The following is a 14315-nucleotide window of genomic DNA, read 5'->3' on the forward strand; positions in this document are numbered from 1 at the left end:
TGATTCAGCTGTGTTCATGCCTAGAAGTATGGCTGGTCTGCAAGCTTATGGATTTATAGTTATGATAGATAGTATGCCAAGTTAGTCCCAGCTTATACTTTAAAGCAGCAAATACTTTTTGATTGTCAACTCTGCTGGCTTTGGGGATTTAGAGGGAAGAACCTTGTTCTGGCTCTTTCAGGAGATAATCATGTACTAGGTTGTAACTAGGTGCATTGATATATTTCAAATGCTAGGAATGAGAAGTACTTTCACTCTGATACATTTCTAACTTGGCTTCCATAATCCTTCAGAACCGAAACCGTATTTTGGAGTCTGAGAAATACTGTTTATATGAGTAAATATGAAGAATCATACAGTTGGCTGTGTTTCTGGAAGATGTGGAAAGAAAGCAACTTTATTTTCTAACAGCACAATGTGGTTTCCTGTAATATTAAATGTCAATTCAAAAACAAGTTTCATTTAAAAATATTTTAAGTTCAACACCTCCCTCTAGTGGAAAAAAAGAAAAAGTTCCTCAATTTCCAATGTCTCCAATGTCCTTAGTATTTTGTCACACATAGATACTGACACACACCCTTTCTCTCCTCTCTTTTTCACTGTAAGGATCCAGGTATCTTTTGTTCTGATTTGAAAATAAAAATAAATTCTTTGACAAAATTGAACAAATTTTCAGGCAAATTAATCTTGATGTAAACTGCACAAGGTAGTTTATGGTTCTTTTTTGAATTTTCTTGAATATTATAATGTACTCCAGACTTGAGTTGTAGTGATAAAACCATAGACTTAAAACAGATATTTGAACATACAAAAAATAACATGGAGTAATATAACAAATATTCAATATAACCAACCAATTCATTAATATAGCCAATATTTACCATCTTGATCATATATTTGTCATATATACTTCAGAATTAAAACAAACAATAATGGTTAGAGCATTGAAGACTGATTATTCTGAATTACTTCAGCCTCCCACCCCTACCCCACCCCCAAAAGATGAGCATCGTTTTGAAGTTGGTGTTTAATTTTATGTGTACAATGATAGTATATCATATTATTTTATTTGTTTAAAAAATACACATAGAATATCCTAAAGTATGCATTTTTGTCTAATTTGTTTTATAGAGATTTATCCTAGTTAACAAAATAGTTCTGGTTCATTCAATTTATCTTCTGTATAATATTTTATACTATGTATTTACTATAATTAATTTATCCATTAGTTGATTGATTGAGATTTAAGTTCTTTCCAAGTTTTAATTTTTACAGACTGTGCTTCTGTGAACATCAAATACTTTTGCTTATGTGGGTATGTATTAAGTGCATATGTAATTATTTGGAGGTAAAGTATATGCCAAATTGTTCTCTCAAATGGTTGTACGAATGTGAGAGAAGAATTTCTTTTCTTTTAGTTTTTTGAGCTCTTGGTAATTTTCAGATTTAATTTTTTTAACAGCAAATGTATGAAATTGTATCTCATTCTTGTTTAAATTTCTCTTAAAATTCTATTTTCCTGACATTGAGTATGTTATGTTTATTAATCATTTGTATTTCTTATTTATTTATTTATTTATTTTTAGTGAGAGAGACAGAGAAAGAGAGAGAGAGAGAGAGAGAGAGAGAGAGAGGGACAGATAGGAACAAACAGGAAGGGAGAGAGCTGAGAAGCATCCACTCTTTGTTGTGGCGCCTTAGTTATTAATTGCTTTCTCATAAGTGCCTTGAGGGAGGGAGGGCTCCAGCCGAGCTAGTGATCCCTTGCTCAAGCCTGTAACCTTGGGCTCAAGCCAGCAACTTTGGGCTTCAAGCCAGCAACCTTTGGGCTCAAGTCAGTTATGATGGTGTCATGTCTATGATCCCACACTCAAGCCAGAGACCCTGTGCTCAAGCCAGTGACCTTGGGGTTTCAAACTTGGGTCCTCTGCATCCCAGGCTGATGCGCTATCCACTGCACCACTGCCTGGTCAGGCTCTTTTTCTTTTTTAAATGTGTACTGTATTGATTTTTGGAGAGAGGAAGGGAGAAAGTGAGAGACACAGGAACATCTAACTGTTCCTGTATATGCCCTGACCAATGATCAAACCAGCCACCTCTGTGCTTCAGGGCTATGCTCTCACTAACAGCTGTCTGACCAGGACCATTTGTTTCTTCTTTTGTGAACTGCTAGTTTATATTTTTATTTTAGATTGTTTATACATTTTTATTAATTTGTAGGAGCTTTTATATATTTAGTTACTAATTCTTGGTTATTTATATTCCTGTTGCAAACATCCTTTTTCTCTCTGTGGAGACATGGAGACAGTTTACATTGTGTTTGATGTATAGTTTGACTTTTAATGTAGTTGAATTTATCAGTCTTTATGGATAGTGCTTTTCATGTCTTAGGTAAACAAAAGTCAAAGAGTCTCTTAATGTTTTTTCTCTATATAGCATGAGATAGGATCTAATTTTATTTTTTTCCAAGTAGATAACCAAATGTTCCTGTAGTGGCTATTGCACTGTTCTATTACCACTTAGTGATTTATAATGTTGTATCTTTTATGTACCAAGTTTTTTTTATATCTAAGGCTTGGTTCCTGGGCACTGTGTTTTGTTCCACTTATATCTGTCTATTTATGAATCAGACTTAAGTTTTTGATTTATCACGGATTTACAGTAAGTCTTGATCTCTACTAGGTCAAGTACACCTCTTATTCTTTTTATATTTTTTAATTTTTAAAATTTTATTTAGAAAATGAACATATTGACATTGATCAATAAGAGTACATAGGTTTCATTTTTCTGAAGCTGGAAATGGAGAGACAGTCAGACAGACTCCCGCATGTGCCCGACCGGGATCCACCCGGCACACCCACCATGGGGCGACGCTCTGCCCACCAGGGGGCGACGCTCTGCCCATCCTGGGCGTTGCCATGTTGCGACCAGAGCCACTCTAGCGCCTGAGGCAGAGGCCACAGAGCCATCCCCAGCACCCGGGCCATCTTTGCTCCAATGGAGCCTTGGCTGCGGGAGGGGAAGAGAGAGACAGAGAGGAAGGAGCGGCGGAGGGGTGGAGAAGCAAATGGGCGCTTCTCCTGTGTGCCCTGGCCGGGAATCGAACCCGGGTCCTCCGCACGCTAGGCCAACGCTCTACCGCTGAGCCAACCGGGCCAGGGCAAGAGTACATAGGTTTCATGTAAACATTTCTATAGCATTTGAACTGTTGATTATGTTGTATACCCATCACCCAAAGTCAACTTATTTTCTGTCATTTTATATTTGTTCCTTTTTACACCCTTCCTCTCCCCCTCCCACCTCCTCCTCCCCCACATCACCTTCCCCCTGGTAACCGCTACACTTTTATTTGTCCATGAGTCTCAGTTTTATATACCACTTTTATGTGAAATCATACAGTTCTTAGTTTTTTCTGATTTACTTATTTCACTCAGTATAACGTTCTCAAGGTACATCTATGTTGTTGTAAATATCACTGTGCCATCATTTCTTATGGCTGAGTAGTATTCCATTTTATATATACAGTATATATACGATATATAATATATATATATATATATCATATATATATGTGTATCACATCTTCTTTATCCAATCCTCTATTGAGGGGAATTTTGGTTGTTTTCATGTCTTGGCCACTGTGAACAATGCTGTAATGAACCTGGGGGTGCATGTGTCTTTACCTACTAGTGTTTTCAACTTTTGGGGGTAGATAGCGAATAGAGGGATTGCTGGGTCATATGGTAGTTGTAGTCTTAATTTTTTGAGGAACCACCATACTTTCTTTCATAATGGTTGTACTAATTTGCATTTCCATCAGCAGTGAATGAGGGTTCCTTGTTCTTCACAGTCTCTCCAACACTTGTTATCACCTGTCTTGTTGATAACAGCCAATCGAACAGATGTGAGGTGGTATCTCATTGTAGTTTTGATTTTCATTTCTCTAATAGCTAGTGAAGATGAGCATCTTTTCATATATCTGTTGGCCACTTTTATGTCCTCTTGGGAGAAGTGCCTGTATAGGTCCTCTTTCCATCTTTTAATTGGATTGTTTGCTTGTTTGTTGCTGAGCTTTGTGAGTTTTTTATATATTTTGGATATTAACACCTTATCGGGCTGTTGTTTTCAAATATCTCCCATTTAGTTGGCTGTCAGTTTTTTTTGCTGTGCAGAAACTTTTTAGTTTGATATAGTCCCATTTATTTATTTTTGCCTTGACCTCCCTTGCCTTTGAGGTCAAATTCATAAATTGTTCTCTATGGCCAAGGTCCATGAGCTTAGTAGTACCTGTGTTTTCTTTTATGTAATTTATTGTTTAGGATCTTATGTTTTAAGTCTTTGATTTATTTTGAATTAATTTTTGTGCAGAAGACAAGGCGTAGTCAAGTTTCATTCTTTTGCATGTGACTTTACAATTTTCCCAGCGCCATTTATTAAAGAGGCTTTCTTTTCTCCATTGGGTATTTTTGGTTCATCAAAGATGATTTTTCTATATATATGTTGTTTTATTTCTGGGTTCCTGATTCTGTTCCATTGGTCTATATGTCTTTTTCTGCCAATACCGTACTGTTTTGATTATCATGGTTCTATAGTATAATTTGAAGTCAGGTAGTGTGATACCTCTGGCTTCATTCTTTTCCTCAGGATTGCTTTGGCTATTCATGGTTTTTTTATGGTTCCATACAAACCTGATAACTTTTTATTCTATTTCTTTAAAAAATGACATTGAGATTTTGATGGGGATTGCATTAAATTTGTATATTGCTTTGGGTAATACGGCCTTTTAACTATCTTGATTCTTCCAATCCATGAGTGTGAAATATTTTTTCATTTCATTGTGCCTTTTTCAATTTCTTTCAGTAATATTTTGTAGTTTTCAGTATATAGGTCTGTCACATCCTATATGACAGTTAAGTTTATTTCTAGGTGTTTTTGTTGTTGTTGCAATTATAAAAGGAATTGTTTTTCTGAACGTTTTCTAAAATGTCATTTTGTGACGTTTCATTGTTGGCGTATAGGAAAGCAGTCGTCATTTGTATATTGATTTTGTTTCCTGCGACTTTACTGTATTGGTTTATTGTTTCTAATAGTATTTCTGTGGAGTCCTTGGGGTTTTCTACGTACAGGATCATGTCATCTGCAAAAAGTGATAACTTTACTTCTTCTTTTTCCATATGAATACTTTTAATTTTTTTCTCTTGCCTGATTGCTCTGGCTAGAACTTCCAGAACTATGTTGAATAAGAGTGGAGAGAGTGGCAGCCTTGTCTTGTTCCTGATTTTAATATAAAAGCCTTCATTTTTCACCATTTAGTATGATATTAGCTGATGTTTTATGATATATGTCTTTTATTATGTTCAGGTACTTTCCTGCTATTACAATTTTATTGAGTGTTTTAAACATAAAGGGATGTTGTATCATATTGAATGCCTTTTCTGCATCTACTGATAGGATCATATGGTTTTTGTTCTGTTTTGTTGATGTGGTGTATTAAGTTGATCAATTTCTGTATGTTGAACCATCCTTGTACTTCTGGAATGAATCCTTTTTGATCGTGGTATATTATTTTTTTAATGTGTTATTGTATTCGATTTGCTAGTATTTTGTTTAGGATTTTTGCATCTATATTCATTAAAGATATTGGTATATAGTTTTATTTTTTTGGTCTTGTCTTTGCCAGGTTTTGGTATGGGAGCTAGCTGGAGAGCTAGCTGTGGGGATTGTCTCTGACAATCTCCGTACTGTGAGATGAAGGAGGCAGGATCTGGGAGGCTCAGGGGCTGTACTTTAGCTTTCTTGGTTTCTGTCATGTTCAGTCTGCAGGCAGACTGTGGGAACACTGGCCATGACCCTGCGCTCTGGCTGCTTTGGTTTATCTCCCCCTCTGCTCTATCTCACTGCTCCTGCTTGTAGAAGGAGACATAGTTACTCTGAGTTTCCCTCTCTGTACCCCTCAGACAAAATCCAGAGAGCCTGACCTTCCCTTCTTGCTGTAATCCAGCAGAGAGAAAAACCCCAGTCACTCCAGGTTTGTCTCCTCTCCTCTCCAAAGCCCACCGCAAAGGTGTTTTATCTTCTGCCTCCTATTTCACCTGTCCCACCTTTAGTCCATTTGGTGTGTGGATCTTTCAGGCACATGCCTCTGAACCCAACTGGGTTTCCTTTGCTGCATTATAGTTGTTCAATTTGTTGATATTTCAAGGGGAGAAATCCAGATTCTCTCTCACACTATTACTCTGATGTCATCCTCCCCTCTTACTCTTAACATTTTTGGGGAGGAGGAGAGTTATTCTGAACTTTTTATTATTCCATATGAGATTGAGGATTGGCTTCTTGTATTTGACCAAAAAATTTTGTCATTTTGGTTAGAATTAGATTAGTATGATAGAGCTATTTGGCAAAGAGTTTACATTCTTTTTTTTTTTTGCAAGAGGGAGAGATAAGGACAGACAGACAGGGAAACAGATGAGAAGCATCGATTCTTTGTTGTGGCACCTTTGTTGTTCATTGTCTGCTTTCTCATGAGTGCATTGATTTGGGGCTCTAGTGGAGCTAGTTACCCTTTGCTCAAGCCAGTGGCCATGAGGTCATGTCTATGATCTCACACTCAAGCCAGAGACCGTGCACTCAAGCTGATGAACCCACGCACCAGACAGATGAGCCCGTGTTCAAGCTGGTGACCTTGTGGTTTCGAACCTGGGTCCTCTGCATACCAGGCCAATGCTCTATCCACTTCATCACTGCCTGGTCAGGCAGAGTTGACATTCTTGTAATGCATATTTTATTATCCATTCTTTTATATTTTTGCTTTATTTTGGGGGAGTATTTCCTCAATTTTATGTTGAAACGTTTGTATTGAATTTTCATTACTGCTTTTGGGTTTTTAATTTTCAAGAGTTCAATCTTATTTTTTAACTATACCTTTTTATAGCAGACTCTTTTTGTTTCATGTTTGTAATATCTTATTTTAACTCTTTGTGGATGAAAGTCATACTTATATTGCAGGTGTTTTATTTATTTCATTCTTCTTCCTTTATTGTCTTTGTTTTTGTGGATCATCATTTTTATTTTTGGTGTTACTAGTTAAGATCATTAAAACAACAGAAGTTCAAATAACCCTATAATGTAAATTTATCTTCAGGTATATGCTTTTCACATAAAGAAAATTTGACAGGTTTTAGACCCTTAAGTAAAATATAAAAATAACACCAAGTCACTTATTTTGATATTGCTTTTAGAAAACTCATATCTTTGCTTTGTTTCATTAATTTAATTCAAATAATTAATTTAATTACTCATTAAAACCCAAAGTTTTAGAAATATTATATTGTTCTAACATTCCAACAAATTTTAAAAATGTATTCTTGTAAATTATAAGAAGTATCAAAATTGTATAATACTGAGGTATAGATAAAATTAATTTTGGCTTTTTAAAAAATTTATTTATTGATTTTTAGATAGAGAGGAAGGGAGAGAGACAGACAGAAACATTGATCGGTTTCTGTATGTGTCCTCTTTGGGGATCAAAACTGCTACCTTTGCATATCAGGATGAGACTCTAACCAATTGAACTATCCAGCCAGGGCAATTTTGGCTTTTTTAAGGTTATTGAAACTCTTTAGTTATTGATTCTTTGTAATAGAGTTTAAATAATTCTAAACAGAGACACTGGCCTTTGAAACTCTGATAACTTTAAATAAGTCATATTTAGCAAACTTTGTATGACTTTGAAAATCTTTTTGAATTAAAGAATTAGATGTTTGATTATGTTTATTTTGTCAGTGTTGGGCTCATTTGTTTGCAGTAGAATCTGAGTTTTACATGAGACTCTTTCCTCAGAGGTCTGATGATCCTTGGCTGTTTGTTAATTTTTTTTTATAAATAAATTTTTATTAATGTTAATGGGGTGACATCAATAAATCAGGGTACATATATTCAAAGGAAACATGTCCAGGTTATCTTGTCATTCAATTATGTTGCATACCCATCACCCAAAGTCAGATCGTCCTCCGTCACCTTCTATCTAGTTTTCTTTGTGCCCCTCTCCCTCCCCCTTTCCTTTTCCTTCTCCCCCCATCCCTCGTAACCACCACACTCTTGTCCATGTCTCTTAGTCTCGTTTTTATGTCCCACCAATGTATGGAATCATGTAGTTCTTGTTTTTTTCTGATTTCCTTATTTCACTCTGTATAACGTTATCAAGATCCCACCATTTTGTTGTAAATGATCCGATGTCATCATTTCTTTTTTTTTTTTTTTTTTTCATTTTTTCTGAAGCTGGAAACAGGGAGAGACAGTCAGACAGACTCCCGCATGCGCCCGACCGGGATCCACCCGGCACGCCCACCATGGGGCGATGCTGTGCCCACCAGGGGGCGATGCTCTGCCCATCCTGGGCGTCGCCATGTTGCGACCAGAGCCACTCTAGCACCTGAGGCAGCGGCCACAGAGCCATCCCCAGTGCCCGGGCCATCTTTGCTCCAATGGAGCCTTGGCTGTGGGAGGGGAAGAGAGAGACAGAGAGGAAGGCGCGGCGGAGGGGTGGAGAAGCAAATGGGCGCTTCTCCTGTGTGCCCTGGCCGGGAATCGAACCCGGGTCCTCCGCACGCTAGGCCGACGCTCTACCGCTGAGCCAACCAGCCAGGGCCCGATGTCATCATTTCTTATGGCTGAGTAGTATTCCATAGTGTATATGTGCCACATCTTCTTTATCCAGTCATCTATTGAAGGATTTTTGGTTGTTTCCATGTCTTGGCCACTGTGAACAATGCTGCAATGAACATGGGGCTACAAGTGTCTTTATGTATCAATGTTTCTGAGGTTTTGGGGTATATACCCAGTAGAGGGATTGCTGGGTCATAAGGTAGTTCTATTTTCAGTTTTTTGAGGAATCACCATACTTTTCTTCCATAATGGTTGTACTACTTTACATTCCCACCAACAGTGAATGAGGGTTCCTTTTTCTCCACAGCTTCTCCAACATTTGTTATTACCTGTCTTGTTAATAATAGCTAATCTAACAGGTGTGAGGTGGTATCTCATTGTAGTTTTGGTTTGCATTTCTCTAATAACTAATGAAGATGAGCATCTTTTCATATATCTGTTGGCCATTTGTATTTCTTCCTGGGAGAAGTGTCTGTTCATGTCCTCTTCCCATTTTTTTTATTGGATTGTTTGTTGTTGAATTTTATGAGTTCTTTGTATATTTTGGATATTAGGCCCTTATCTGAGCTGTTGTTTGAAAATATCATTTCCCATTTGGTTGGCTGTCTGTTTATTTTGTTGTCAGTTTCTCTTGCTGAGCAAAAACTTCTTTGTCTGATGTAGTCCCATTCATTTATCTTTGCCTTCACTTCTCTTGCCTTTGGAGTCAAATTCATAAAATGCTCTTTAAAACCCAGGTTCAGCCTGACCAGGCGGTGGTGCAGTGGATAGAACATCGAACTGGGATATGGAGGGCCCAGGTTCAAGACCCCAAGGTCGCCAGCTTGAGCGCGGGCTCATTTGGCTTAAGCAAAAAGCTCACCAGCTTGGACCTAAGGTTGCTGGCTCGAGCAAGGGGTTACTTAGACTGCTGAGGGCCGGCCCATGGTCAAGGCACATATGAGAAAGCAATCAATGAACAACTAAGGTGTCACAACTAAAAAAAAACAAACTAATGATTAATGCTTCTCATCTCTCTCCGATCCTGCCTGTCTGTCCCTATCTATCCCTCTCTCTATCCCTGTAAAAAAACAAAACAAAACAAAACAAAAACCCAGGTTCATGAGTTTAATACCTATGTCTTCTTCTATGTACTTTACTGTTTCAGGTCTTATATTTAGGTCTTTGATCCAATTTGAATTAATTTTAGTACAAGGGGACAAGCTGTAGTCGAGTTTCATTCTTTTGCATGTGGCTTTCCAGTTTTCCCAGCACCATTTGTTGAAGAGGCTTTCTTTTCTCCATTGTATGTTGTTGGCCCCTTTATCGAAAATTATGTGACCATATATATGTGGTTTTATTTCTGGACTTTCTATTTTGTTCCATTGGTCTGAGTGTCTGTTTTTCTGCCAATACCATGCTGTTTTGATTGTCATGGCCCTACAATATAGTTTGAAGTCAGGTATTGTAATGCCCTCAGCTTCATTCTTTTTCCTTAGGATTGCTTTGGCTATTCGGGGTTTTTTATAGTTCCATATAAATCTGATGATTTTTTCTTCCATTTCTTTAAAAAGTGTCATAGGAATTTTGATGGGAATTGCATTAAATTTATAAATTGCTTTGGGTAATATAGCCAATTTGATCATATTTATTCTTCCTATCCAAGAACAAGGAATATTTTTCCATTTCATTGTATCTTTTTTGATTTCCCTTAACCATGCTTTGTAGTTTTCATTATATAGGTCCTTTACATTCTTTGTTATGTTTATTCCTAGGTATTTTATTTTTTTGTTGCAATCGTGAAGGGGATTATTTTTTTTAGTTCATTTTCTAATATTTCATTGTTGGCATATAGAAAGGCTATGGACTTTTGTATATTAATTTTGTATCCTGTAACCTTACTGTATTGGTTTATTGTTTCTAGTAATCTTTTTGTGGAGTCTTTGGGGTTTTCGATGTATAGGATCATATCATCTGCGAAAAGTGATACCTTTACTTCTTCTTTTCCAATATGGATGCCTTTTCTTTCTTTCTCTTGTCTGATTGCTCTGGCCAGAACTTCTAGCACCACGTTAAATAAGAGTGGAGAGAAAGGACAACCCTGTCTTATTCCTGATTTAAGCGAGAAAGTCCTCAGTTTTATGCCATTTAATATGATGTTGGCTGATGGTTTTTCATATATGGCCTTTATCATGTTGAGATATTTTCCTTCTATACCCATTTTGTTGAGTGTCTTAAACATAAAATTATGTTGTATTTTATCGAAAGCCTTTTCTGCATCTATTGATAAGATTGTGTGGTTTTTGTTCTTTGTTTTGTTGATATGGTGTATTACGTTAACCGTTTTCCATATGTTGAACCATCCTTGAGATTCTGGGATGAATCCCACTTGATCATGATGTATTATTTTTTTAATATGTTGTACTCGATTTGCTAGTATTTTGTTTAGTATTTTAGCATCTGTATTTATTAGCGATATTGGTCTGTAATTTTCTTTTTTTGTGCCATCCTTGCCAGGTTTCGGTATGAGGGTTATGTTGGCCTCATAAAATGTGTTTGGAAGTATTGCTTCTTCTTCAATTTTTTGGAAGACTTTGAGTAGAATAGGAACCAAGTCTTCTTTGAATATTTGATAGAATTCACTAGTATAACTGTCTGGGCTGGAACTTTTATTTTGGGGGAGGTTTTTAATAGTTTTTTCTATTTCCTCCCTGCTAATTGATCTGTTTAGGCTTTCTGCTTCTTCATGACTCAGTCTAGGAAGGTTGTATTGTTCTAGGAATTTATCCATTTCTTCTAGATTGTTGAATTTGGTGGCATATAGTTTTTTGTAGTATTCTACAATAATTCTTTTTATATCTATGATGTCTGTGGTGATTTCTCCTCTTTCATTTTGGATTTTGTTTATATGAGTCCTTTCTTTCTCTTTTTTCCTTGGTGAGTCTTGCCAAGGGGTTTTCAATTTTGTTGATCTTTTCTAAGAACCAGCTCCTTGTTTTATTAATTTTTCTATAGTTTTTCTGTTCTCTATTTCATTGATTTCTGCTCTGATTTTTATTATTTCCTTTCTTTGGCTGGTTTTGGGTTGTCTTTGTTCTCCTTTTTCTAGTTTCTTAAGGTGTGAAGTTAAGTGGTTCACTTGGGCTCTCTCTTGTTTGTTCATATAGGCCTGAAGTGATAGGAACTTCCCTCTTATTACTGCTTTTGCTGCGTCCCAGAGATTCTGATATGTCATATTGTCATTTTCATTTGTCTGTATATATCTTTTGATCTCTGCGCTTATTTCTTCTTTGACCCATTCATTTTTTAAAAGTATGTTGTTTAGTTTCCACATTTTTGTGGGTTTTCCCCCCTCATTTTGCAGTTGAATTCTAGTTTCAAGGCTTTATGACCAGAAAATATGCTTGGTACAATTTCAGTTTTTCTGAATTTGCTGATGTTATTTTTGTGGCCCAACATATGGTCAATTCTTGAGAATGTTCCACGTACACTAGAGAAAAATGTATACTCTGTCGCTTTGGGATGAAGTGTCCTGTAGATGTCTATCATATCCAGGTGCTCTAGTGTTTCGTTTAAGGCCAATATATATTTATTGATTTTCTGTTTGGATGAACAATCTAGAGCCATCAGCCGTGTATTGAGGTCTCCAAGTATGATTGTATTTTTGTCAGTTTTTGTTTTTAGGTCAATAAGTAGGTGTCTTATATATTTTGGTGCTCATTGGTTTGGTGCATATATATTAAGGATTGTTATGTCTTCTTGATTCAGTGTCCCCTTAATCATTATGAAATGACCATTTTTGTCTCTTAGTATTTTTGCTGTCTTGTAGTCAGCATTATCAGATATGAGTATTGCTATGCCTGCTTTTTTTTGGATGTTGTTTGCTTAGAGTATTGTTTTCCAGTCTTTCACTTTGAATTTGTTTTTATCCTTGTTACTTAGATGTGTTTCTTGTAGGCAGCATACAGTTGGATTTTCTTTTTTAGTCCATTCTGCTACTCTGTGTCTTTTTATTGGTGAGTTTAATCCATTTACATTTAGTGTAATTATTGACACTTGTGGACTTCCTATTGCCATTTTATAAATTGCTTTCTGTTAGTTTTGTATCTTGTTTGATTCTTCTCTTTTGTTTTTCTATCATTTGTTTTTGTTTGTTTGTATTCCATACTTCTTTCCTCTGTTGCTACCTTTTTTAAGTCATGTGCTTCTGTGGTGGTTTTTTCAAGGGTGGTTACCATTAAGTAATGAAAAGGGTACCTACCATATTCATTGTAGTACCCTATCTTATGAGTGCTTCTGCATTCCATCGTCTTTTGCTGCTGTTAATCTCTATCCTCTCCCCCCCTTTTTTTTTGTTGTCACAGTTCAAATTTGGTTTTATTGTGTTCTTCTTGGAGCTTTTAGTTGTGGCTTTGTTTTTTTTGTTCTTTGTATCTGGTTGGAAAACACCCTTTAGTATTTCCTGGAGTGATGGTTTTCTGATGATAAAGTCCCTCATGTTTTCTGTATTTGTGAATGTTTTTATTTCTCCTTCATATTTGAAGGATAGCTTTGATGGGTATAGTATTTGTGGCTGAAAGTTCCTCTCTTTCAGGGCTTTAAATATTGGGGTCCACTCTCTTCTAGCTTGTAGAGTTTCTGCTGAGAAATCTGATGATAATCTAATAGGCCTTCCTTTATATGTTGTATTCTTCTTTTCCCTGGCTGCCTTGAGAATTTTTTCTTTGTTGTTGGTTTGTGCCATTTTCATTATGATGTGCCTTGGAGTAGGTTTGTTGTGGTTAAGAAAACTTGGAGTTCTGTTTGCTTCTTGAATTTGAGGCTTTAGTTCTTTCCACAAGCTTGGGAAGTTCTTGTCTATTATTTTTTTGAATATATTCTCCATTCCATTTTCTCTCTCTTCTCCCTCTGATATACCTATTATTCTTATGTTATTCTTTTTGATGGAGTCAGACAATTCCTGTAGGGCTTTCTCAGTTTTTTAAATTTTTGAGTCTCTCTTCTTCTCTCTGTTGTGCCTGAAGTTGCTTATCTTCTATGTCACTAACCCTACCTTCTATCTGGCCTGTTTTATTAGCTAAGCTTGTTACCTCGTTTTTCAGCTCATGAATTGAGTTTTTCATCTCTGTTTGATTTGTTTTTATAGTTTCAATTTCCTTGGTAATGTATTCTTTGTGTTCGTTGAGTTGTTTTCTGAGCTCCCTAAATTGCCTTTCTGTGTTTTCTTGTATATCTCGGAGGATTTTTAGGATTTCTATTTTAAATTCTCTGTCATTTAGCTCCAAGGTTTCCAATATATTAAATTTTTTCTCCATAGATTTTCCCACATCTATCTGTGCTACTTCTCTATCTTTTGTATCTATGATTTTCGATTTCCTTTTTCTTAATGGCATCTGAGGATGGTCTTGTTGATAGCACTTTGTTTTCAGTATGTGGGACTCCCAGACGCTCCAAGGATAGATTTTTCTGTCTCTGGTTAATGAACTTTTTGAAAATTTGGGCAGATTTGTCGGTTGTGCTCCTTACGGCACCATTTCTCTGACGTCACTCTGTTTGTTAATATTTAAGAATGAGGCACTAAAAAGCTGAGAGGGAGCTCTGTGTATGTGGAATTCTTCTATTTAATTGTAGAATTTTAGATGATGTATATAGAAACTTGTATCATTTTGTTA

The 14315-nt window shown here is 36.3% G+C and overlaps 1 protein-coding gene across 1 annotated transcript in view; it reads left to right on the top strand.

The window, feature by feature from the left end:
- CCDC171 (coiled-coil domain containing 171) overlaps positions 1 to 14315 on the top strand; it is a 395587-nt gene that overhangs the window by 40606 nt on the left and 340666 nt on the right. The window lies entirely within an intron of this gene.

Source organism: Saccopteryx leptura, chromosome 2 (genome assembly GCF_036850995.1).
Source record: "Saccopteryx leptura isolate mSacLep1 chromosome 2, mSacLep1_pri_phased_curated, whole genome shotgun sequence".
NCBI lineage: Eukaryota > Metazoa > Chordata > Mammalia > Chiroptera > Emballonuridae > Saccopteryx > Saccopteryx leptura.